Consider the following 28,000-nt stretch of genomic DNA (forward strand, 5'->3'; position numbering starts at 1 on the left):
CTCAAGACCAATCAGCCTTCACCAACCCAATGACCCGGTAAACTTAACTGTCCAGGAAGTTAGACAACACCAAAGAAGGAAGGAAATGCCAAGTTGGCTGAGACAAGTGTCCACCACTCCATGGAACGGGAAGTCAACACTTTAAGAGAAAAATATGAGGGTACTTCAAAACAATCATGGAAAGATTAGTATGATCTTTTAATTCCATTTTTCCATGAAGTTTTTGAAGGAGCCTCATATATGACTTACTCACCTGAATTGTAACAAGCAACATAAAAGAGTGGGATGCGGTGTGGAGCCCAGTGGGTGAGAGGAAGAGAGCCCAACGTGAGGCGAGGATGGGCAGGGGCAGGATCGCACAGGGCGTGCAGTGCAGGTCGGATGATTCGTATTTTATGGGAAGCTTTTGAAGGATTTTAATCAGTTCCCATTTTTCAGAGGTCACTTTATTTGTTGCATAGAGAATGGATGGGGGTTGACCTGTGTGGAGGTTAGGAGAGTTGAGAGGCTCTGCAGTCTTCCAGGTGAGACCAGGCTGGCGGCAGCGGAGCCCGTGGATGGATTCTTCATATATTTTAATCGTAAAATGAACAGGTCTTGGCATCGGGTTTGGATGTGGAGAGTGAAGGAAGGTGACGGATCAGCACGATCTCTCAGGTTTCTGTTTGAGCAACTGGTGGAAAAATGAAGCTATTTACTAAGTGGAAGGGAAGTCTGGGGAGGAAACAAGCACACGTGAGGAAATCCAAACTTTTTGAGATACTGAGTGATACCCAAATGGAAATGTTCGGGAGGTGGTTAGGGGTAAGTAGTCCAGAGCACAAGAAGAGGTCTGGGTTGAGGTGGGAACAGGCTGTCGTCAGCATCAGCCTTTACTGCTTTGTTTTGATTTCTTTGCTTTTATTTCTGCTCTTGTCGCTGCAACTGAGTAATTCCCCTCCCCTTCAGGTCTCAGTTTAAATGTCACTGCCTCAGCGAGGCCTCCCGCCCCTCCCCCAGTTTGCATTAGTACGAATTAGGTTCCCTCCAGTCTCTCTGTTTCGATTTTTCCTTCAAAGCACTCATCATGGTTTAAAATTAAAGATTTATGTTTGCTTGTTCTTTAGTGATAAGTCTCAGTCCACACTGAGACGTGCTAGAAAAAAATACTTCTTTTCTGTAATGAAATCATGTAGGACCTAAATTTTAGGAAAAGAAGGCAGGGAGAAAAGAAAAGAAAGCCCAGAGCTGAGTGCAGATAAATTACAACAGTTATGGATTGAACAGAACAGGAGCAGCTGCCAAAAGCAACCAAGAAGGAGCTAGGAAGAAAAGAGGGAGTCTGTGTATCTATGTGTGGATGGGACAGCGGATTGAGGAGGTGGGTCTGGGAGAAATGACAACAGAAGGAATGAGAGATGAACAAAGAAAGGAGAGGCTGGCAGAGAGCAGGTATGAAAGTGTTGACACACGATCGAGCAAAGGTGGCTTTGAAGCCCATCCGCAGAGCAGCCCCCAGCCATGCCCAGCTCACGATGAGCCAGGAGGCTCCTTTGCTGCCCAAGGGACAGGGCAGGGAATTCCAGCTGCTGCTCGTGGAGGGAGAAGCTATCTATGGTCGGCAGCCAGAGCCTGGCCCAGGCTGGCCACATACTGGGAGCAGAGTAGCGAGTCTTCTGGCAGCATTGCTGAAAAGGAAGGACAGTGTGGGTAGCCCTGAGCTGCGGGAAGGAAGCCAGGACCAACTTCAGAGCCGAGCAAACTCAGCGGGAGCCTGAAGGGAAAGGGCTAAGACATGCCACTCCCGCTTCCCCTTTGTTTCACTCGCCGGCATTGTCTGCAACTAAAGGGGTGCGGTGCAGTTAACTCATTTCTCTTACCGCCTCTCAGTTCTGCCACTCCGGGTGACCGCCCCTTGCAACCGCCTAGGAGAACCTGCCTTCCCCTCGATGGGCACAGCTGTGGGCTGCTCAGGAAGGAGAGCCAGGGACATGCTGCTGCTGAGGGACCTCTTCAGCCCACTGCTTCACACTGGCCTTGCCTCTGTGGTGCAGAGCCCCAAGCAAGGGGCAAGGGACAGCCCTGGCTGCCCTGTGGGAGGCCTGGGCAAGTTGGGCCACAGAGCCACACAGAGGGGCAGTCCTGGGCTTCTGGAGCTGTAAAAGCCCAGAGAGGGCCTCCCATTCATTTTCCTGCTGACACACACACAAACAATTATTCAGTGTCCTTAGCTGAATGGGGAATTGGTGAATTTGAACCTTTCCTTATCTATGCTTTTTTCTCCTCCAGGACCTTTTTTCCCTTTCTTCCCTCTGTCCTTATCTCCATCCCACTTCCCCTAGACCAGTGCTTTTCAAATTGTAATGTGCAAGAGAATCACTAGGAGATTGTGTTAAAATGAAAATTCTGAGTCAGGGGATCTGGGGTGGGGCCTGAGACTCAGCATTTCTAACAAGTTTCACTTCTAACCAATGATGCTGATACTGCTCTCGCTCTGACCGTGCTCTGAACAGCAGGGCTTTAGAGAACTCGGTGGAGGTTAAGACTTCTCTTCCCTGAAAAATACACATAAGCTCATACACACAAATCCCAGGGTAGCAAGCCCTGCCCCAGATGTCTATTGTCAAATTGTTGCCCTACCCCTAACCCCACTCCAGAGGTTCTCAGACTTCTGAGGATATCAGCATTACCTGGGACATGTGTTAAAACTACAGATACCCTACCCCTATCTCATTCCCACAGGATCTGATTCAATCGGCCTGGGAAAGGGTCCAGGAATACAAATTTTATCAAGTTCTGCAGGTGATCCTGGCTCAGGTATGTTCATTGAAAAACCTCAGAAACACTAAATAGAAACAGTAACTTAGGCTCATGGTTTCCCAGGAATATATGTATTGAAATCTGAAAAGCTGAAGACTTGGAAGACTAAAGCTGTGATGGAGGAGAGTTAGATACTGAGGCTGATATTTCTGGTCAGGGGACTCTACCAAGCATTCCTTTGAATCACCCTAGTGATTACTCTGACCATATGGTTGACTGATCCTACCTTTCAGCAGACCAGTGCTGCTCTCCAGGGAGGTGGCAGCTATCTTTCCAGCACTGGTGATGAATTGCAATAGCTGAGCAGGTCCTCCTGGAGACTGACATCCCCCTACTAGCTGCTCTGTTCTCTCCTTTGTGGGAGGTGGTTGGGTCTTTCTCGCATCTCCAAGAGGAACATCCAAACCTTTCTCCTGATAATGTAGAAGGTAGGAACCTTATCCCATTATCTTGGGTATGTGGGAAATGTCACATTAATTTGCTTTATTGACATCGATTCTAAGTCTCCAACCCAATAGGCTGGTGGGAAATTTGGGCGGTCATTACTGGGGATCTCAATGATCTCAATACCTCCAGGGTGGTGTGAAGGTCCCATGTATCATATGTAGAACAAAGACCCGCAGGTCTTTAGCTCACACTGGTCCCTTTTCAATTGGCCATTATCCAAGCTCACGTGGCCCCTTCAATCCAGTGACTCTAATCAGAGCTGCTGCTCTGCACTTCGATCTTTGTGGAAGCTGGGAACACCATGCTTTGGATACAGCCTCCAAGGTACCCCATTCAGCCATTCTTCTCTGGAAGTCCTGCTACTTTCTGAGGACTCTGTGGCCCCATCACCTTCCCAGGCCTGGGGAATCTCCCTCACTTTGTTTTCTACTTCTGCTTTCTTTTCCTCCCCACTTAGCATAAACCTGTCAGGAAGCTCAGCCTTTTGAAAAGCAAAAGCCAGAAAGAGAGATTGTCTGTAACATAAACCATTTTTGAAAGTTCAAAAGCATGACTCTCATGTAAATATAACATGAACAAACGTCAAAGATTGCATTCAACTCCAATGAATGAGGGAACCAGGAAGACATTAAAACTGATCCAAAGAGCATTTGAGAATCTAGTATATATACACAACTTAGTAGATTGTTGGGTTAGATACAAAACTGGTTAATGTCCAACAGGGCCATAAACTGTAACTTTTGGGGCTATCTATTATACTGGTTAGAAATTATTTGCATTTCTACCCCACAAAAATCCGTAAGTTAACCTCACCTATATAGAGCTGTAAAATAGCCTTAGAAAATAAAAGTCAACACTAGCACTGCACTAAAGTAACATCTAGTACTCATTTTCTTTTGCCTGTTTCCAAGTTTTGGATAATTTTTCTGGCAGAAGGAATCTCAAGGGGCCCAGCTGCCTTTTTGGAATGTAGAAAGAAAAAAATATATAGTAAAAACAAACCTCAAAATAATATCTCAATTATCCTATCTCAGGAACCCCTATCTCTATGACCCCCCTTAATGAGACCATTATTATGCTAAGAAAGTATCTAAATCTTTACTCTGCCTCACCAAAGGACCCCTCCTTCCTACTGGGGAGGGGAATGATAAGGACATAAAAGTTCTTTCTGTCCCATATAAAACATCCAAGAGCAGTCTCAGCTCTCTGAGAAGCCTGAAGCACATTCACAGATGCTTCTGAACACCACTTGAAAATCCAAAAAAAAAAAAAGAGGACAGAGGGAAAGCCCAGCCTTGATCTCATTTGTATGAGATGCTAGCCCCTCTTTCTATTGCCACAATATGCACCCTTATTACAGCTTGCCCAGTGCCAGGCTAAGTCACAAGCCGGAGGAAAAAAGAGTTGGGTACACTGGGGGCAAATCACAATGGTGGCTGCACTTTGTTACATAGAGGGGGCAGTCAGAGAAATGCACCCTGGGGAGAATTCTTCCTTAAGTCAACTGCAGCGGCCTCTCCTACTTCCCCAGGTCTTGCTCTGTGCTTCTGAGCCACCAAGACGCACTTCCTGTGAGCAGATAGTGTTCGCTGGCATCGTTCTCTTCAGGTTGCGCATCTGCAGCTGTGTGCTAACCCCCTTCCCTGCTCTTTCTGCCCATCTGCTCTCTATTTCATATGAAATGCATCTGGAAGTCAGGCTTTGGGCAGGAGTCAATGTATCCTCTGGCAGCAATCCCACCAGCGGGGGAGATCAGAGAGAACATCAGAAAAACGTCCAGTCTCTGCTCTGACCGGATGTGTCCCAAGATGGGAGGAAGGTGGGCCTCACAGCCGAGAAACTGTGTTTCATCCTCAATCTTTTTGACTGGAAGCCAGTTATACATGAGATTGGGGAAGTGCTTTAACCCCTGAGCTTCTAAAATACTCAGCCAGCCAGATTCCTTAGTGGATTCTCAATCAGAATTTGCTTTTTACCTCTGGAATTATGTTTCTGAAACTTTAGCATGCACCGGAATCACCTGGATGGTCCCATCCCCAAGAGTTTCTGATTCAGTGGCCCATAAATTTGCAATTCTAACAAGTTCCCAGGTGATGCTGCTGCTGCTGCTGCTGCTGCTGCTGCTAGTCCAGGGAACACACATTGAGAATCACTGCCCAAGAACAATGCTTCTCAAACTTTAATGTACATGGGAATCCTGTCAAAATTCTGATTCAGCAGGTCTAGCGTGGAGCTTGAGAGCCTGCATTTCTAACAAGTTCCCAGATGTTGTCTATATTGCTTGCTGGCCCACAGACCACACTCTGAGTAGCAAGTCTCCTTGAGTAGCTTTAGCAGTGGTTGTCAGCTCTGGCTGCACATTAGAAACATCTGGAAGAGCTCTGAAACATCCCCATGCACAGGCCACACTTGACCAGTTAAATCAGAATATCTGGGAGTGAAGTCCAGGCATTAATAGTTTTTAAAGCTCCCTAGGTGGATGCAACGTGTAGCCAGGATTAAAGACTATCATTTTAGAACAGTGGTTCCCAACCCTACTGCATATTTTAAATGCATGGGATGCTTTCGCAAAACACCCATTACTTTTTTTTTTTTTTTTTTTGAGAAAAAGTTGGCTATTGATTTTGGGGGCGGGGGGCTCAGGAGCTCTTGGTGGGGTGTTTTTACTTCCTATTCACCATCACAGACTTCTAGACGTGCAGGATGGCCCTGGCTCTGTGGATGGTGGCCATGTGCAGATCAGAGCGGTACTTCTTATGGATCATGTGCCTGATGCTGCCGAGGGTGGCCCAGGTGTTACTGTTGATGGTGGTCCGTACGTAGGAGGTAGCTGGCTTTTGCTGGTGGAGCCACACTTCATGACCACCACGATACCTCTGCAGTTGGCTGCTGGCTCCACGGCCACAGTCTTGCAGTGAATCAGCCCGTTGTAGTGGAAGGAGCTGCGGGCCCTTAGGTTATTGGACTCAGTGCTATACGTCTGCTTATTCCTCTTAATCAGGAAACTGGAGCAGTTCCACATGACCACCCATTGCAGATGTGTGGGCGTGGCGGCAGCACCTTTTGGAGATGGAAAGAACACAAAATACTCATTCTTAAGTCACATGCCTAACACTCTCCTAACTGACCTCCCCAATCTGTTGTCCACACAAACATCATCATCATCATCATCATCATACACACACACACACACATATGCACACCCTCCTTAAAACTGTCAATAGCTTCTCCTTGCCTTTAGAATAAAAACAGAAGTCAGAATTTCTGGACATGGCGCCCAGGTCCTTTGCATTTTAAAAAATTCCCACAGTGATTCAAATGTCCAGCCAGGATTAAGAACCACTGCTCTGGATGGTCTCAGAATCACACCTACCTGTTCTTTAATCTTAGTCCATTAAATGTGGTCTGCCTACAACAGGCATATAGAAACCTGCCTTGGCAGCAGCCTCTGGGGCCTGCCTGGGCACAGACCCCTCACACTTCCCTGCCAAGCCTGCCACTCCCCACTGTCATCTCTGTCATTTTTTGGCCCCCTGCAGTTGTTGTCTCCCCAGAGTTGCCTTGGAGCTCCTCCCTGTTAGACTAAATGTTGGCACCCTTCTCTGGGTGCTGACCCTGCCCCGCATTCTCCCACACCCTGACTTGACTTTTGGCTCTGCTCCCACTTTCAGCTTCAGCCTCTTCCCCACCCCTCAATACTGGCTGCCTGCTGAGGCATCCATCTTCCAGGTCACATGTGTAGACTTTCTGCAAATATTTTCTGAGGGCCTCCCAGGTGCCAGGCACTGTGCTGGTCATGGGAAGCCATGTGAGCCCAAATTGACATGGTCATTGCCCTTGGGGAATTTTATGGTCTGGGGTGGGGTACAGACAGTGATCAAACAAATGTAAAATTGCTACAGTGTGGTGTGCTGGGAAGGAGAGGGGTGCTGTGCCATGGTGTCTATCAGACAGAAGCCTTACCTGAGGAGAGATATTTAAGCTAAAATCTAAGAGATCAGTAGGAGTTACCCAGGTGAAGATAGGAAGAAAGGGGGAGCAAAGGATGTCATGTATGAAGGCTGGGTTGTGGGAGGGAACATGACATCTTGGGGACTAAAGGCCTGGGTGGCTGTAAGGGGGAGGGGATTTGAAATAGCATTAGACATTCTGTAGCTTATATGGCACCCGTTCCCTAGCCAAGGTTCAGCAGGCAGCAGCCACCTGTCCTGGCATGGCAGTCACTTGGTAACCAGCTCTGGTTTGCACATCTGAGCAGGTTGTATGCCCTGGTTTTGTGTGAGTGAAATAGAAGTTTTCTCTTCACTTTTCCTGGGACTTCACCCCCATCACCTAGAGAATGGGGCAAATCTACTGATTATTTAGAGGGAGTGATGGGTACCACAGTTTATTTTAGCCACACAGTTACATACAGAAATGCATATCCTCTTGGCATCCAGAAGAATGTTCAAGACAGTCCCTTATTTTAGATTCAAGTTGTGCATTTTCTAATCCATATGCTGTCTACAGGGGTCAGAGGTCTGGGAGGGACTTTTTTCGCCCCCATTCAATTGCCCTCCACATTCTCAATCAATGGTAGGAATGTTTCCCTCCAATCTTGGGCTAATCAGCTGACCTCAGTGAAAAAGAAAGGACTGTCCCAAGGGACTCTGTGATTCAGCAGGGAACCCCAGAGATTCTGAACTATGGGGTGTGCTCCCAACAGACACAGGGGAGGTCATCCAGTGACAAGAATGGATGGGACTGGCTTCTGCACTTAACCCAGTGAGAACAGTAAAGGGAGGGAAGATTCTAACAGAAATACCTGTAATTTTAGGTAGAAAAAAGTGATGCATCAAAAAAAAAAAACTATAAATAGTGTTCAATAGTCAACTTAGTATTTAATAAAATATTGTTTTCTATTATTTGTATTCATTACAGGTATCAAAGTCTTTCTTTCTTAACTTGATTATAGGCTCTTTGAAGGCAGGGTCTGTACCTTGCTAAACTCGATTCAACTAAAATGTGTTGAATACCTCTTTGTGTACCTATAGCACGTAACCTACTGCTACAGATGGAGTTCACCCCAATAAATTCTTGCACTAAATTGAATTCCCTTTAGCAAGCAACTATTCACAATGGAAGAGTCTAGTGGTGCCGAGGGAGGAAACAAGATGTCTCAGAAGTAGCCCTGCTCTGGAGAAGCCAGACTGATGTCCAAGGCCTTTGGCTAAGCATCCTTGGTGTTCTAGGCAAGCCTTGGCTTGGGAACCAGGAGACCTCAGATTTCGGGTTTATATCAGGCTCTACAACAAAGAAGCTGTAAAATTTGGGCAAGCCATCAAGGCTTCTAAGCCTCAGTCTCCTCTTGTTCAAGAGAGGAGATTGTGACTAGATGATCTCTACAGACTCTTTCTGTTTTAAAACTTGCATGGGTCTGCAAAGTCTGGATTGCCCAAGATTTTTTCAGATCTTAAAACTTTTGCTATATCTCTTCCAAACAGAGGAGTCAACACAAAGAAGGTACATTTAACTTTTTTCAGTCAATGCTGCCCTGCTACCCATATCTCACTAAGAGAATCCATACCCCACTCACAGTCCATCCTGAAGCAGTGAGTCTAGGCAGCCATATTTGTATCAGGTAACATTCTCCCAGCCACAGCTGATTGGATCAAGGGTGGAAGTTTGACTTAAGCTGGACCAATTAGATTCTCTTGAATACCTGAACTAAGAAACACTAAGCCTTGTGATTCTAGTGGGGTTGACCCTGACCTAATCTCAGAGTAGGCATGTGACACAGACCTGGTTAATTTATGGACTCCATTTTCCCAGCTTCAGTGATCGGTTCAATCATTGGCTCATGACCCAAATTAGGCCAATCACAGTCCCCCAGATCTTAGCCAGAACTACTGGGTGAAACGCTCCTCTTCCTCTGGGATTGTAAGCTGTAAGTAGGAGCAATATAAATCTAGAGCTGCTAGTTGCCATGTTGCCATCAAATTCCCTGAGATCAAAGTCAGTGTAGAGAAAAGTAGGATGATAGTGACAGACACAGAGAGAGATCTGGTATTATTTAAGTACCTGACTATCCAGTTGTGTCTAAAGCTAGATACCTTTAGACTTTTCAATTATGTGATTGAATTATTTTATTTTATTTTTGCTAATGTTAATTTAGTTCAGGTGTATATCAATTATATCCTAGAGAGTATTGACTAATCCAATTATGTGGAGTTGAAGCTAGAATTGGGGCCACGGCAAGCCAGAGCTTCATGCAAGCCCAAGTTTTGGGATAGCCAAAAACAAGAGCCTTGCAGAGAAGTCAGCCTGCAGAGAGAATGGGGAAGATAAGCAGAGAAAAGAGATGAGAAATGTTATGGTATGAGACAGACAGAGAGAGAGAGACAAAGAGAAACAATACCTCTATTTTCTAAACTGCTGCTATGAGATCCACTTTTCTTCCTTATAATTCCCACTTTTATGTGAGTTCCTTTAAGTGCATTTCAGTATCTTGTAACCAGAGTAGTCAACCAAGACAAGTAGGAAATCAAAGCTTCAGAGATCACCACAATGACATAAAGCCCAGAGGAAAACCTAAAGAAGGCTAGGAAGATGAACCATGGTAGAAATCACACTGCAGCAGATTTTGCCCCTCCTTATTGGTGAACTGTTTAAATTATTTGATTTCCAGGAAGTTTTTTTCAGTCCAAGAATTTCAGAGAGTAGCAAACAAGGTCTGGTGAGGAGATGCTGCTTGCCTGGGACTCTGTGTGCAATTCTTAATTACAGCTGAACTGCAGAGGGATTTGATAGACTGAGGTTACAACTGAAGTTAATGACCAAGGTGGGAAAGTTACTCAGGACTAATGGTTCTCAATCCTCACCACCTCTTATTCATGATGTGCCTTCAGATGATTCTTATGCTGTTCAATTATTCTTTCTTTCATGTAGTCATCCATCTACCCATTGATTCTACAAATATTTATTTAGCACCTGCTAAGTAACAGGAGTACCTTGGACTTACCAAGACAAATGAGACACACTCCCTGTCCTCAAAGGCCAGTGAATGCTTTTTATTCACAGAACATTTACAGCTTGTAATTACAGAGGTTCCCTGATTTATGATGATTTAACTTACGATTTTGCAAACATGATATACATTCATTAGAAACCATACTTGGAGTACCCATATGACCATTCTATTTTTCCTTTCAGTATAGAACTCAATAAATTAAATGAATTATTTAACACGTTATTATAAAGTAGGGCTGTGTTGGATGATTTAGCCCAACTGTAGGTTAATGTAAGTATTCTGAGAACATTTAAGATAGGTTAGGCTTATCTATGATGTTTGGTAGATTAGGTGTATTAAATGCACTTTTGACTTAATGATATTTTCAACTTATGATGGTTTTATCAGGACTTAACCCCATTGTAAGTCAAGGAGCATCTGTATATGTATATGTGTGATTCTTTGTTCAATCTCTCTCTCCCACCACATCAACTTTGTAAATGTAGGAACAATGTTGTTTTTTGCTCACTTTTGTGTTCTAGCACGTGGAAGGCTTCCTGGCATTCAACAGGCACTTAGTACATATTTAGTGAGCAAATGATGAATAAAGGGCTTCAGTCTATTCAAGACATAGTTTTTTTTTTCTTCTGTTTATATTCTACCCTCAAAAAGGAGATCCTGATAGGACAATCGGGCAATAATACATTTTTAAAGCTAGGTGACTATGTCCTCTAGAATGGTCCACAGTGCATAAAAATTGTAGGCTCCGTGGCAGGTGCCTGAGGTAACAGAACCCAGTAACCAAGGATCTTCCCTGTGATGTATATCACCAATGTCTAGGGACCCTTCTTTCCTGGTAGCTCTCAGATTAAAACTGCTCAGTAGAGAGAGAAAAGAAAATGCATCTGATTCATTGACCTTGAGGAAACTGAGCATGGAAAGCAGAAGGGGATGTGAAAAATGACCATCTCCACCTGGCAGGAGGAGGTAGACAGAGGACAGGGACTCCATGTACAGCTGTACAGGTTTGCCTTGCACAAGGGTGCCAGCCAGGGGGGCAACTGGGGGCTGAACTGTAGCCAGGCTTCGCTCCCAAGCCATGAACCCTGGCAAGAGGCTGTGTAAAAAATGCCCTAAGGACCAGAGTGGGGAGCCCCTGGGTTCCTAAGGAGACCGACAAAGTGATGAGGGAGAGTGTGGAGGGAACCTACATTTAGTATGATCAGAAGCAATGGGTTGGGGGTTGGCCCACTCTGATGGCCTCACTCTGTGAACCATTGATTGCCCCGCCATACCTCTAAACCCCCCTCAAGCAATTCAGTTCTCAGAGTGACGAGGGCTGTCTTCTAGTAGTATCAGGACAGATTTGTAAGAGGACGCCTAAGACCAAAGCTGCCAGCAAGAAGAAAAGAGTCACCCTGCTTCCCTGAAGATGAAGGGAGGTGGACAGCAGATAACCGGGCTGCTGACCTGCCTGCCCAGGTCTCTTTACTGGATGGCAGAATCAGCCTTCTTTTCCTGAATGTAGATAGCCTCTACTGACACTGGAGAGAGCCCATGCACACAGACTAATAGAAAAACAATTTAGTACCAAATAGCTTTTTTCAAAAAATTATCCACATCTACCCCTATTCTGCTCTTCACAGCACGTGGAGACTCCAGGGCTATTTCTAGCTCAAGATGCAGAGATGCTGATGAGCAGTGGGGTTTCTGCAGCTGATTGCTGATAGGACAGAACTGTTGCCACCCCACAGAGGTGCTAGGGACAGGCAGCTTAACTGCACATGGCCAGCACATGGCAGGTGGGCGGGAGGACATCTGGCTGGTTCAGGGGGAGGCAAGGGAGATGGAAATGGTTCTGAAACGGCATTTTGGAAGCAGTAAGCTGAAGACATCGTGCTCTGTGTGCCTCTAACACCACCGTTCTTCCACAGTTTTAGGCTTAAATGGGAGCAAAGAAAAAAAGGACAACTCTAGGGGGGTCTGTGCAGCTCCTGTACTTACTTCTCCTGCTTCAAATCTGGAATACCATTACAGGGGCCCAGATGCAGTTCTTTCTTGACTGAGAATATGATCAAGAGAATAAATAATCTTAAGAAAAATGACCATAGTATAAGGAAAGCTGTCAAAACATCATGGGGAGGTGGGGGTGGCAGAGGATAGACTTCAACAATAAAATTTTATAGACTTTGAAATCAGATTAATTCCTGCCTCTTTCATTGTCAGCAGCGTGATCTTAGGTATCTGCTTAATCTCTCTGTGCCTCATTTCCTTCATCTGTAAAGTGGGGGTAATCCTAGGGGTTGCATGACTGAAATGTCTTTGGGGTGGGGGCTACCCCCACTTGGTCATGCCTCTGTCCGTGGTTCTGAAGGCTCACTTCTTTTGAGTTGGTCAGTCATTCCAAAACCCAGGATAATGCTGACTCATGTTCAACCTCTTTTAGGAAAATATTAGTTGTTTGCCTTTGTTTTTATATTTTATTTTAATAGGAAGCTTGCAACTCTTACACACTCAAGGGTTGATAACAACATGACTTACATTACATTACTTACATAACAAAATCCATACACTGTATTGTTTCCAACAGTTTAAAACATTTTTGTCTTCTAGGATGTGGGATGTTGGATATTGCACCCTCACAAAGCTATGTCTAAAGCAATAGTAATACATACTTCAGTGGTTTTGGTAAGGATTAAGCATGTAAGTACTTAGATCCATGTCTGGCATATAAGTGCTGTGAAGAAAAAAAAAGTGACTATTGTGGCAGGTATGTGTTTGCAAACACCACACTTGAATACAAAAATTGCCCAATTACTTTCTAAATCAAATTACATCTTAACCTTAGCCTCTGTTTTCTACATATTATTCATTATTGGAGCATGAATATTCCTCTCAAGTTATGAGAAGGTCTTAGGGATCTTATACAGAGCAGAACCTTCCAGAAGTCTCCCTGGGCTTTGGCCCACATTGGTCACCTGCTAATGTGCTCATTGTCCAAGCACTCAGAGAGAAGCTTCTCTGCTGCTTCCACTTTTTGCTTAAGTTCACAGTGTTAGCAGTGGCTGGAAACCCCGGTTTCTTGCACCCAACCTCAACACCTCCCTCTACGCCAGTCTGCTGGTTTACCACTTAACTATTCTTCTCCAAGACTGAGACATCTGCCAAGGAGCAGGTACGCTACTATCTGAGGGTCCATGAGACTCCTGGAGCCCAAACCAACATTTTCTTCTCAGGCTCAAGACTATTTCCTTTTCCTGAGAGGGAGGAAAGGGTGGAGAAGACTGCCTAACCCTCTACCTCTCCAAACAGCAAGTGATCTCCCTTCAATGAGGCCATTTCTCTTATTAATTCACCTTTTTAATCTATAATGGTTACTATTTTTGAACAGGACATGTCATCTTATCACAGGAATTTAGGACCCTTTCTGAGAATCATGAATATTCTCAGTCTCATTCAATCTGACACCAAAAGAAAATCTAAACCTATAGAGCAGAAATTAGCTCAGGTTCATTGAGAAACAGAGCTCCATCTTTTAATTTTTTGTTTTAATTTATTGGCTTCCCACTCCCTTGAAGACAGCACAGTTCTTCAGTTCTCAACTTCACTGCCATTCTCTGTGAAATATTCTCTGCTTACCCTTCTCTGTTAGAGAAGTTTCCTAACTCACCCACAAGCTATTTCACCTGGCCGCACTGTGAACTGGAGAGGAAGTGAACATGGAGGAGTTTGATCCTCTCAAGAAAGGAAATATGTTTGCCTAGGATTTTTCTGCAGAAGGCAGCCAGCAACCCAACCCTGTGGCCTATGTGTAAATCATCTGACTTTCTCACCAATGTGGTTAAATCTTCTGTTTTCTTGCTCAGAAAGAGGTTGCTGTAAACTAACATTGTAGTTGCTGGCTGGGATCACAGCTCTTTAAATTATTTCTAACAGTTATGCAGTTTTTCTAAAAGGAGCCAAGCAAGGTCAGCACAATGGGCATTTGTCTGTAGCCTCTGGGGTTAGCAGGCATTTTTATTTACTTTAAGGAGGAAAAAGAGAGGAAGGGATGAAAGCCATGATCTACAGCCCAGAAAAGTTCTGCTATTGGCTATCACCATAGATGTTTCTGAATTTTTCCATCCATGAAGGAAATGACTAATAAAATGTATGCAAACTTAGTAGTCAAACATTAATAGATTTATTTCTGCTATTATTAAACGTCTCTTGAAAGTCATCAGAGTGTTGATCCATTTAAGAGGTAGTGGTAGCCCTTACTGACAATCTAAATAAATAAGCAAGCTCAAAAGAAGAAGAAAGGAGTTACTCAGGCAGACATGGTTAACTACAGGGAGGAAAATCAAAACATCTTTTCTACCACAAACTTTCTGATGCTCTGGTTAATTTGTAAAATTGGGTTAGATGTTCTACAGAAAGTTAGAGAGGATTTTGGTCAAAAATAAACATGCAAGTGGAAGCTCTGTGCTCACTTCAAACATTTAAGGACTTCTGGATAAAATCTGACAAACACAGTTTTAATATGTAACTAAGCATGAAGTCAAGAAGTAAAATTGTCAAGTTCCAGAAACAAAAAGAGAACTCAAAGTCAGAGGTGAATAAGAGTTGTGCTGAGCATAAGAGAAGATCTAAATTCACATTATCTCTGGAGTTTGATCCCTGTATCAGCCAGAAAAAAAAAAATTACATTATCTGTAGAATGTGGATTCCCAAGCTGTGACACTAATGTTAAAAATTTGTCTCGGCCTTGTTGTAAAAAGTTACTTTATAAGTTCATTGAAAGGTTAAAAAAAAAAGACCCCAAAATGGAAAAAAAAAAAAAAAAAAGTCATGTTCAAGGATAAGAAGACTCAGTATCCTGAAGATCAATTTGCCCCAAGGTTATCTGTAGTTTCAATCAAAATCTCAATAGGAATATTTTGTGGATCTTCTGCAGAAAAATCCCAGCTGCTTATGAAATGTATATATAGAAGAAAAAAGGGCCAGAAAGAGGAGTGATGATCCTGAAGAAGAAGGAGGGAAGGAACTTGCCTTTCCAGATATGAAGAACTTACTGTAAAATCCTAGCAATTATGACATGAGGGAGGGCGGATCGATTAGGGATAAACAGAGAGACTGATGAAATGGAAGAGAGCTTAGGAAAAAACTCACTGTATAAGAAAAGTTTGATTCACAACAGAGCAAGCATTACAGACCAGTAGAAAAGGAATGGGCTACTCAAAAATGGAGCTGGGACCTTTAGTTAATCATGCAGAAAAAAAAAAAGGAGAAATTGGGTTTCTGCCTCATACCATACACAAGAATTAATGCTAAGTAGATTAAACATTCAAATGTTAAAAATGTCAAAACTTTAACATTTTATAAAAAATATAGAATATATTTTTATGACCACTGAATAAGGAAAGTTTTCATAAATACATCACAAAATGTTCAAAGCACATAAAATGAAATGTTTATATATTTGAATACATGAAACTTAAAACTTTTGTTCATCATAACATATCATTCAAAGAGTAAAAACCAGAAGCTATTTGAAACAAACATAATTAACAAAGGATTAGTATTTTGAATATATAAAGAATCTCTCTGAATTGGTAAGAAAAAGACAACACAATAAAGAAAGGGCAAAAAGTCATAGGTATCATTTCATAGCAGGAAAAAATAAATGGCTGATAAGCACATACAAAGAGGATTAGCATTGGAGTCATGAAGGCCATTGGCAAATACTCCAGTCCTTCCTCTGGGCGCATGGTAGGGATTAAACTTCTCTGAGTAAACATGTGACTTGCTTTGACCAATGACATGTGCTGTGGCTTCAATGTGCCCCCTAAACTCACATTGGAACTTAATCCCTGATATGGTATTTGAAAGGTGGGGCCTTTAAGAGGTGATTGGATCATGAGGCCTATGCTTCATGAATGGATTAAGCCATTCATGCAATAATAGGTTAATGGCTTAATAGGTTATCAGGGAGTAGACTGGGGGCTTTATAAGAAGTGTAAGTGAGCACATAAAAACACACTCTTACCCAGCCCTCATTGTGTGATACTCTGCATCACCACAGGACTCTAGAGAGTTCCCACCAAGAAGAATCCCCTCACCAGATGCACCCCCTGAACCTCGACTTTCCAGCCTCCCAAACTGTAAGAAATAAATTTCATTTCCCTAGAATTTACCCAGTTTCAGATATTTTGTATAAGCAACAGATAAAGGACAAATACAACATGTGAGTGGAAGCCTGACATTATCTAAGCAGTTGCTGCCACTCAACCCTCTTCTCTTTTTGACATTTAGACAGAATTTAATTCCCACCCAATGATACAGCAACTAGTGATGTTCCAGACGGCAGAGACTTGTCCTGTCAGTCTCCATGCCTGAATGAAAAGACACAGAACAGAGTCATCAACCAACTTCTGATGAATTAATGAGTCAAGAATATACTTTTCTTGTTGAAAATCACTATTATTTGAGAGTTGTTTTTCCCACAATATAACCTAGACCAATAGTTCTCAAAATTTGTTGCATATTTGAATCATATGGAACACTTAAAAAACAAAACCCCATGGCAAGATTGGATTCTGGACCAATTAATCTCTGGGGTCAGAAACCATCAGTAAATTTTAAAGCTCCCCAGATGGTTCTGATGTGCAGCCAAGGCTGAAAATCAAGGACCTGACCAGCCTGAAGGAGGCTCTAAAAACAGAACATTTAGACAACAAAAAAGAACTCTTAATAGAACAGTAACAAAAGGAAAAACTCAGTTGAAGGGCTGAAAGATAAAGTTGAGCAAAGTTTCCAAAGAGTAGAACAAGAAGACAAAAAGTCTGAAAATGGAAGAGATAAAATAAGAAATTTAGAGGATTAGTCCAGACGGTCCTAAATCTGAAAAAGAAAAAGAAAAAGAAAAAAAGTCCCAGAGAAAGAAAACAGAGAAATTGGATGTGGAAGAAATAGTCAAAGAAATTACATCAAATTATTTCCCCATGCTGAAGGACGTGAGTTACCAGTATGAATAGGCCCACTGAGTGCCCACAAGACAGAAGAAACTAGATCTGCAGAATGCAGACAGAGATCTTGCAAGCTTCTAGAGAGAGGGGGAAGAAGCTACACACAAAGGAAAAGGAATTGGAATCTCTTTAGGCTTCTGGAAGCTAAAAGCACTGAAGCAATGCTTTCATCATTGTGGGACAAAACTGTACTCAGCCTAGAATTCTCCCTCCAGCTAAATTATCAATCAAACTGATGGTAAAATAAAAATATTTTCATACATACGTGGTATCAAAAATTTATCTTCCAAGGGCCCTTTCTCAAGAAGCTACTAGATGTCATGGTGACTATAATAAATAACAATATACTGTGTACTTCAAAATTGCCTGAAGAGTAGGTTTTAGGTGTTCTCATCACACACACAAAATAGTAAGTGTGTGAGGTAATGCATATGTTAAATAGCTTTATTTAGACATTCTATGATATACACCTACATCAAAACATCGTGTCGTACTCCATAATGTTTACTTGTCGATTAAAAAATAAATTAAAAAAAAGAAACTGCTGGAGGATATGCTCCATCAAAACAAGGGAATAAACAAAGAGAAAAGACATTGAAGAATACAAGTCCAGAGACAAGGAGAGGCATCCCCTGGGTGAGGGGGGAGGAGGAGCCCAGGCTAAGGTGGGTTAGAAAGGCCCAGGCAAGTCCTCCAGGGAGGTGAAGGTCGATGCAATACGTGAAGTGTCTGAACAGACTGAGAGGCGGTTTCAACAACTGTCAGAGGGTTGGGATAAAATTCGTGTTAAATTCATAGAAAACTAAGCAACTGAGAAAAATAATGATTGATTCCATGGAAAATAAAAACTGCTGCAGAAAAGGGAAAGTGTTCTTAGCATACTACATGGCTTGGCAATCCAAGGTGTTTACAGAATCACGACAACCTACACACTGAATACTGATCCAATCCATTAGACCATAACTATTGGAAGGATAGAGGACTGGGGAGGACAGTGACTGTGCTAGGGCATGGGAATGAAAGAGAGCTACACCCTTATTTTCCATAATGGGATAGCAGTATAAGGCCAAGCACCGAAACAAACTAATCAACAGACAAGAAACTGCAATACAAATGCATTATTTAGAGAAATAGCAGTAAATCCCAAATAACCAGCTGAAAGAGCTGAAAGTGACTTCTCGGGGGAAGGGAATAGAGGATTGCCTGTTAGGGCTATTTGTCTCTTTTAATGATAAGCCTATATAACTTTACAAAAGTAAAGATGATTAAGTGGCTGACTAACAATAACAAAGAACCAAATAGAAAGTCTAAAAATAAAAAACAAAGTCATTGGAATTAAAAGCTCAAGAGACAGATTCAAGAGAGAAATAGACACAGCTCCCTCTGGAGTTTCTTGGACCAAACAGTAAATCAGGGAAAATGAGAAAGACACTGTGTAGAGCAAGCATCTGGACCAGGAAACAGGACTACTAGGCCGAGCAGGGGAATTTCTAAACCAGTTACCACTGCCCAGCCCCCTCTCTCTTCTCTATAGTTTGGCTAAAGTACCAAGAGGGAGGAGGGCAGCTAGTGATGCCACCTCCTTCCCTCTTTTGGAGAGACTTGATTTTCCACATCACCTTCCTGCCCTGCCCCATGCCAACAATAACCAATAGTATTAATATTCTAAGCACCTTACATGTATTAGGGTATTAACATTTCATCCTTACAATCATATTATGAGGTATTATTACTCTCATAATTTAAACTGAGGCACAAAGAATTAAGGACATTACTTAAGAACATCCTGCTGGTAAGTGATAGATTTGGGATTTGAACCCAGGCAGTCTGTCTTCACAACTCACATTCTCAACTGTTGTGCTATACTGCACCTTGCTACACACACACACACACACACACACACACACCTGAAGTCTTCAGTAAAATAACAAAGAGTTTACCTTTGAAAACAAGAATCCCTTCTATCTCTTCTATACTCTATACAAACGAGAGTAAGCTGAAAACAGAATAAACTTATCAAACAGAGGGATACATAATTCTTTATTGATTTTATTTATTCCCTCTCTCATTTTCAAAAAAATATGTAAAGCAGCTTCCAAAAATATCATATAGAGTAAGTAAACAAAATATGAGCAAAATTTTTAAAAATCCAAAAATAAAGTGAATAAATGAATATGCCAACTGAAAATTTCAAGAAGGTTGCTGTATCTGAAAATAAAATCTGAAGATGAGTTCCCTGGCAGCCAAGACAAAGAAATGCAAATAACTGTAAAACTCTCACTATAAAATAGGAGAGAGTTGATTGAATGCTTATGTGATGTACAAGTTAATTGCATGAGAGAGGAAGACGAATAGGCAGAATGTTATGTAATTTATATTGAGTCACTGTGATTTTTGGAGAAAGTTATCACTTTTCTTTCCTTAAATAAGGAAGCAAATTTGAAAAAGCCTCATGTGGCCCCTATGTCTGTCTTGAGGCCATTTGGCTCCTTTCTTAGCCTCATAACATTAAAACCACAATGCAGATTGCTTTCTCAAGTCACTGAACTATCCTTGAGATAAATCAAGCTAATGTGGGGTAAATAAGGAAAGCAGCCAACACAGGTCCAGGGTGGGACTTGAACTCAGGCCTGGAAAAATGGAATGTGATGTGTTTCCCATGCTCACAGGGCTTGTTGGCCAGCCCCCCTCTCTCTGCTGTGCAGAGGAATTGATCAGGCAGATTTGTAAAGCTGTGGTGTTCTTCAGTCAAGCTGGGAGGGAGGCCAGCTGTGGCTGGCAGCCAAGTGTGCCACATATCTGAGTTGAGAATACAGTTCCTAGGGCACTCCTGGGATCTTGGGTGCCCCTGGAAGTTAGCAGCCAGAGCCACAGTGATATTTTAGAGAATAGAAGACAGCCAAGCAGCTAGCAGTGAAAGTGTCTGCACCCTTCTTCTCTCCTTGACCTGATAGTCCAGGCATTCCAGGACCCTCTCTTTCCAGGGAAATTAGTATTGAGTCTAAGCACAAGAAGACTTGGAAATTGATGGAATTCCAAATAATCATTTGAAGTTACCAAGATGGTAACTGATGGGCACCTGATGGGGCTGAGTCATCACAGGTCTTCACACCCTCCCCAGCAGCCACCCAGCTGTCTCTGCCACAGCCTAACTTTTTGAAGGAGTTTTTTACATTTGCTGCTCCTACTTCTTTGTCTTCCATTCAATATTTCAGTGAAATTCTCTTGGCGGGGTTGCTAATGACCTTGTTGCTGAATGAGCACATCTCAGTTCTTGTCTTACCTGGTCTCTTTGCAGCAGGGGATTTATCCTTCCTTTGGAAACACTGGCTTCTCTTGGCTGCTGTAACTCCACAGTCTTGTGACTTTCCTTCTCAGCCTCTTCCCCAGGTGCCCTGTGAGCTCTACAAGGGCAGGGAAGGTCTCTTTGCCCACCATTGTTTCTCCCCGTACCTAGCAAAATGCCTGGCATATAGGAAGTGACCAATAAATATTTTTGAAGGAATGAACAAATACAAGTTTTCTTCATATTTATCTAGGCTTTATATCCTGATGACCACAAAGAAAAAGAATTGGAGATGGTTTACAATGTTAGAATATATCTAAAAATATAACATAACTTTTAAAAAAGAGAAAGAAATAACAGAAACCAAATAAAAGTGAAATGAGATAAACACATCACCTTCCTGGAATAAATTAATTATTATGATCAAACACTAAATTTAGTGTTCTGCTTCCTGGCAGGTAAAGCAAAATGAGAAATACATCGTTACGTAGTTCTCATCGGCAAATAAAAGGAAGCATACAAGTTTGACGATGGATAGAAATATTTTCTGGTACTAAATGTCAGTAGGTGGTGTGTTCTATTATATGGTTACCTTTATACAGAAAGAACATTAGGTAACATATTGGGCAGTGTCTTTGACTATCATTTTTCAAAATATTTGGATGGCCTTCCAAATTATTCCTTTAGACAACTGGATGATAAAAATAGAAGGGGTAGGTATTCCAAAACACACCATAGCTGTCTTATTGGAGAAATGGATTGAGACTGGGTGGAATGAACTTCTGTGTACCAGGCACCCAAAGGTGCATTCATAATGTGAACCCAAGCCTCATGGCTCTCTTGCTCTGGCTGGAAAGCCTAAGTAAATTTTAGTAGAGGTCAAGGAGAACTATCCTGATTTTCACAGGGAAATACACACAGACATCCCAATTTGATTTTCTTTCAGGATTTAACCCTATGGTTCATAAAAGCTCCAATTCGGAAGTGGGGAAAATCTGTATTCTGATAATTATGGCCCTCGGGACCATGTGATAGTAAAGTCCCAGGGAGGCCAGGCAGGATCTCTGCCCATGCTTCTCTCCCTTCAGACTCGGGTTACATCCAAAGAACCAAGACCATAAGTTCAAGAGTGAGGTCCAAAGAGGTAGAAAATAAAACCAGTTAGATTGTTCGTACCATCTTCTTCAACATCCAAGTTAAAAACGGACTTCAAAATAGGGGTTGAGAAGCAAGATTTTCAGCGAGGATTTTTGGAGAAGGCTGATGGTATGCTGAGGACCCCCCATCACCCTTGCACACAAGGGGGGGAAGGGGAGGGTCTGTCTCTTTCCCCTCGCAATAGAGAGTCTTAAGGAGAACTTAATGTGCATCACTTCAGTTTGGGGGGCACAGTGAGTTGGATCCACCTGGAAAACCCAAAAGGGCTGGCTAGGAGCCTTTTTGGCAGAGCGAGGCGAGAGGGCTGGGCTGGGTGAGTGGGCGAAGGGTGGAGGATCAGGGAGCGGACCATGTATGTATGCCAGGTGGGAACTTGGATGCTGCCCCTTTGAGTCACCTGGGAGGTAAAGGAACCTCAGCTGAGAGAAGCAAAGGTGTCACAGATTTCCAGGAACCGAGGAAGTATAAGCAACTGCTAGGATTTAGACTCATCGACCCTTGTCCTGGGACCCACAAGTGAGAGGACCCGGTGCTGATGAGGGGCAGGGAGTCTCTGAAGAAGACTGAACTGCAATGCCACCCAAGTCCTGAGAAGGCCCACCCTGGACCTTTCCTGCACCCTTCTCCAGTTCTCCCTCCTCCCCCACCTCCCCCCCCTCCTCCTCCAGTGCTGAAGGCTGGAAGGGGCATATGTGTGTCACAAACTGTAGTTAGCAGTTGAAGGGAGAAGGAGGAAAGGAGAGACAGCCCCGTCCCACCCCCATAGCTGGCCTGAGCCAAGAGCAAGGAGAAGCCTTGCCTTTAAATCCAGTTCAGAGTTTTTATTATTCCATAGGGTTGAACATTTAATTGCTGGGTTGGGACTATTATTTCATGACTTCAATGACCATAGGACCATTTTTAGCTCAGAGGGACCAGAAAAGTCAGAGGAACTGCCAGAGTTTCCTCTGGAGCCAGGGAAGAGCCAGGACATTCAAAGGGATCCTGGAAGACCAAACAAAGCTTCTGTGTGATTCCTGCTTTGCTTAACGGGGACATGAGCAAGTCCACATCTGCCCCTGCCCTGGAGCTGGGGCAACCAGGGCGGAGAGTCCATCTAGGGCAGGCTTGGGTGTGGAGCAACTTCAGAGAAGGGTCCCTTCCTTGATGACAGAGGCAGGAAGCTCAGTCTCTGGCACCTGGGAGTCTGGGGAGTGGGGATGACGAGGGTGGAGAGGCTCCCGGAAGGGGCCGGGCAGAGCCAGCACAATGCAGAGGCCTGGGGGTCAGGTTCTGCCAGCAGGGCCTGCCGAGGTGAATTCTGTTATCCATCAGATAACACAGAGGGAAGGCAGGACAGACACCAAGAAAAGTTAGCTCAACGAAGTGGCCCCTGTGCCCCAGGCTCCGAGAAGGGAGGTGAGTTCAGAACCATGATCAAAAGAAAGTGTAATTAGAATCTGCGAGTAGATACAAACGAACGTGTAATACCTGCCGTCATGCAGCTGAGAGTACTCAGAGCCCTTTGGAAGAAAGGCACAGAGCAAATACAAAGTAATATTATTATCATCTTAATTATAATTAGAACCTACAAGTCAAGTCTTGAAAGACATTTATAGTACATCCTTACTTGTTTAGGTCAGCTTCCCAGAAAGAGGGGAAAAAATAGACTTGGACATTTTTAATTTAGGCAAGAAATAGGTCCATGTGTCAGGGCTACCATCTAGAGCTCCCCTATTTTAAGGATGTCCTTTGGGGTTCAGGTATATTAAAGTGCTGGCGAGAGAGCCCAAAGGCTCAACGTGGTAGAAAATAAGCTTATTTTTTAGTTTTGGAGGGCTACAGGCCAGTTGGAAGCTTCTACACACTGTGAAGTAATGCAATGGGTAAACGAGCTGGTGCATTATCCATGACTCAGGCCTGTTGAGTGATGGGTCTGCAGAGCAGAGTCTGAGGATACAATGCTGCACAGATATCTAGGAGTACCCTGATGGTCTTGATTATCTCAGGGCTTAATGTCTGCATTAGGGATGACTCAGACTCACCTTTACCTCTCACCTCCTAGAGGGCGGGAGGCATCAGAGTGGGGCCTGAGGCAGAGATGCTACCCACTCACTTAGCTGCTGTGGGCAGCTCTGGCGAGAACTCTGTGAGAGCAGGTCAATGCTGATAGTTGCAGAGAGGTCCCCGTACTGCTCCTGTGCCTGGTTCCTGGGAACAATCCAGAAATTCTGTGATTGGTGAGCCACTGAAACCAGGCTTAGCAGAGAGGACGGAAGAGTCAGACCACTGCGGAATGCAACTAGGTTTGCAGGCTTCGTGGTGGATAAAGACAAGTGTTGCGTAATGCTTATGAAAAACTGTTTGTTTAAAAAAGTCTGTGTACCTGTGTCATAACTGATGAGGACTCATGTAGATGCAGCCAGGGATTATTTTGCTTCTATCCCACCTCCTATTCCCAAAACGTAGGCACGCAGGCTCCCTTGTCTTCCCAGGGCCCCTTTCGGGTCTGGCACTGTCCCATCTCATACTCGAAACCCATTTCTTGACCCCTTTTCCCTTCTCCACTCAATTCCTATGTTCCAAATTTACCCATCCTTTGTCTCATTCCTTAGGAACTCTGATAGTTTAGTTTGAAAATCGGCAATGTCAGATTAATGTCTCCTCTCTTCCAGATAACATTTTATCCCACCAGGAGCTTCACAGAGATGTGCCTTCATCTAAAGGAGACTTGGGAGCATTTGAGGCATTGCCCAGCCCAGTGTGAGAGACAGTTCCGTGCAGGGCATCTCTCAACAGTACCGAATACATACAAGTCTGACAAGTCTCAAAGCAACAGGATTTTTTTCCCCAATATTGCTCTGGGTTTTTCTGCTACTATCCTTGCTCAGATATGTTTTTCTCTTTCTGAGTTTCTAATCCCAAGGTTTGTCATGACTCACATTTAAAACAAACAAATTTTAATCCCCCCCCCCCCCCGCCACTTGCAGCAGTTTTTCCCTGGGTGGGAAGAAACCTGGAGTCTGTTCCAAAGACTTTGGAAAAGGAAACTCTGATCTCTCCAACCATCACTATGTATTGTTCACTCACAGGAGTGGTTTACTGAAGTAAAGAGCATTTTTGTTATGCCTTCTGGGTGATTTTGTGCAAAAATTTACAATGTCAAGAGAACATGGTTATTATAAGCAAACTGTACAACCCCTTATCTGTTTCTCCACAGGCGCCAACCACAGGGTTCAGAGCTAAGCGCCAGCTCTTCCTGCTAAAAATGTTCTCAATTTGGTGTCCGCCAGCAGCATGAATGTGTGAAATCTTGCTTCAAACTGGCTAGACCCACATTTTGTAAATGTCATTTCTTGGGATCCTGTTTTATCTGAGAAACCACATTTCACCAGTGGCACTGAGAGTAGCTGATGATGCTGTACGAGTCTGAATCCTGCAGGGAGAAGCTCTTTTGAGGCCTTTTTCAATATGACTGACATACTTCTCATTGAAGAGCCTTTCTAGGACAAGGTTAAATCCTCACATCGCTCTATAAATCTTACAAAATGAAAATCAAATTCAGTACTTTTACAAGACACTCAATTCCAACTTCTTTATAACATTTAATGTGACTACTGAATAACAGAGAGTTTTAAAACTCTATTGCTTTCTACCAATGGAGCAATATGGGTTTGATGTACACCAAAGTATAGAACTGAAAATGCATTAAATGTTTAAAATACAGATTTTTATATAGCAAGTTGGCAATCCTGGACCTCCCCCCTTAAAATTAATGTCATAATCTCCATTTAGTCAGGCCAAGTCAGTATCAGATAAACCTCAAATTCATAATCCTAAGAGATGCTACCTCAAAATGGAAGAAATTGTCTTCTTCCAGAATCATTAGGTATGTTATTTACTTGGTAGGGTTTGCTATAAGAGTTAAGCTGTCAGGTAAGCTGGTCCTTAGGTATTTATTAACCTAAGAAAGGACACAGAGAAATATACTTCATACCATCTTCAGTCAGAAACTCTACTATGTTTTAAAACGAGTTTCATTAAGGTTTATACTCAATACAACTACTATACATGTGTATTTAAATAATCAATAGTTTTCCCATTAAATGCAAGATTTAGTGACAGTGTGTGGCATTAGTATGGCATGCAATGAACAACAAAATGAGTGAGCTACATGGTCAGTAAAGTTGGGGTTAAAAATGACCATTGATCTTTCAAATTATACTAAATTCTTGTTTATTTGGAATCCAAACTTCTAGAAAGATCAAATAAGAGAAATGCTTTGGGAACATTCTGCTTTTATGGTTCTTATAATGTGACTAGTACATAAGTTGATAAAGAGGTGTAAGTAACTAACAAAAGCTTCTAGGCTGCACCTTAATAGCCATGCAGCTCCACCCCAGGATGTTCGCCATCTGGTTATAGTTCTCTGTGCAAGGTTTCATGCTCATGAGGTGACCATGGGTCGTCCTTTCAAGTTGTGTGTACCCATGGCCACAATAAGGTAGAGAATGATAGTGGCTAACAGCTGGCCTAGGGTCAAATCCCAACCACACCATTTACTTGCTGTATGACTTTAGAACAATCATCAACCTCCTTTATCTTCAGTTTCCACATCTGTTAATATGCAGATAAAGTCACATCAAAGAATTGTTGTGGAGAATACATGAATGTAGACTGCCTAGCATAACACAGGCACAAAGCAGAAGGCACTCAATAAACGTCAATGATTATTATTCCTGAATGTTCTTTTTCCAATGGATCCCAAACTTCAGTTTATGCTTAACATGACTAAAGATGTGATAGGACCACATTCAGGAGGGTTACCATAGAAACACCTGTCACCTTTCCATTATCCCAGGTACATCTCCTAAAATTCCATCACTTGAGTAAGTATAAACAGAGAATATATTTGGATGTTGAGCACAAGTGTTACTATTAGCAGTAACAACAGCAAACACCTTTCTGCGTGTGTTACATGTTCTGCCTCAGGAGCCAGTTAGGATATGGAGTTCTGGCCCATCTCAATCCCAGAAATCCCAAGCTCCCTCCCTATGTCTCCAACCACCAGACTCACCAATTCATCTTTGTCCTCTGACCAATTACAGATTTTCTCCTCCTAGTGATTTCTCTAGATTTAAGAGGAAAAATTCTCCTTCAGTCCAGGCCAAGTTAGTGGAAGCATTGAAGGAAACATTCATTTCTCTTCCCAGCTTGGCTGTCTGATTTTGGGAAGTTCGCCAGGACGAAAGGCGGTATCACAGGAACCGCAAAGCTGAGTGTCAGCTGCCTGTTTGTTGCAGGCCGTGCAGACTTCCAGGGTGATGTTCTTCTCTAACATTCAAGAGGAGTGGCAGGAACCCACATACCACATGTGGTGGAAGCCAGCATGTCCCTCCCCACAATGTTTCAGGGACTGTCAAGGAGCTTGCTGATCTCCTTGTTACCTCTTGCTCGGATTTCTTGCTTCCTCTGTACTCTTGAGCTCACCTTTTGTCTTGCTGCAAGAACTGTGCTATTCCCCACACTGCTTTGTCCCATGTTGGACGTTGCCCTAATTCCTTCGTTGTCTCCAAAGCAGCATCCTCACAAGGCTGGGGTCTGTAGCAGTGTCTGGAGCAAGGGAGGGGTTACTGCACAGCTCAGCACAGGGATGACAGAAGTCATTGTTGAGAAAGCCCAGCAGTCATTGCTGCCGTGGGAAATTTCCTGCTGGCCGTGTCATCCCGCAGGCCCATCATGATGTTGTTTTCTCAGGTCCCCTCTTCTTCCCTCTCTGGGTTCTTCTTTTCCCTTCTCTAGGGCCCAGTCTTCTGCAAATCCTGATTTCTTTCTCACGCATAGCATCTAGCTTTCCACCCCTTACTCCCCACTATACACAGGTCTACCTTCACGGACCAGCCAGCCCACCGAGGTGCTTTGCTGAGCAGAGGCCCTTTACTCTGGGCCTCTGCCCACAAGCTGCATAAACACCTAACAGAAGCTTTGAAATCAAATGATCAACATCATAAATAAAACCTTCTTTTCTCCCATCTTCGTAACAGGGAGGAGGGCAGTACATGGGTTAGGATAGAAGATACGTGCGACTCAGAGTCACAGAGATCCAAAATAATGGAGGTTTATAATGGAATGAAATTTTAGTTTCTCTCACATGTAGATGTCTGAATTGGAATTAGGGCGCTGCTACATGAAGTCATCCACAGGCACCCAGGCTCCTTTGACCTTATTGTCTGCTTTCCCAAAGATCTTGTCTTCATCACCTGATTCCAGATGCCACACGGTCACAACCTTGTCCAGCCAGCAGGAAGGGGTAAAAGGCGATGGGTAGGGCATGCC

At 43.2% G+C, this 28,000-nt stretch overlaps 1 pseudogene; it reads right to left on the reverse strand.

The window, feature by feature from the left end:
• Positions 1–5,885: 5,885 nt before the first annotated feature.
• Positions 5,886–27,997, reverse strand: LOC134362534 (large ribosomal subunit protein eL28-like; annotated as a pseudogene).
• Positions 27,998–28,000: the final 3 nt, after the last annotated feature.

This window comes from Cynocephalus volans, chromosome 14 (genome assembly GCF_027409185.1).
Source record: "Cynocephalus volans isolate mCynVol1 chromosome 14, mCynVol1.pri, whole genome shotgun sequence".
Taxonomy (NCBI): domain Eukaryota; kingdom Metazoa; phylum Chordata; class Mammalia; order Dermoptera; family Cynocephalidae; genus Cynocephalus; species Cynocephalus volans.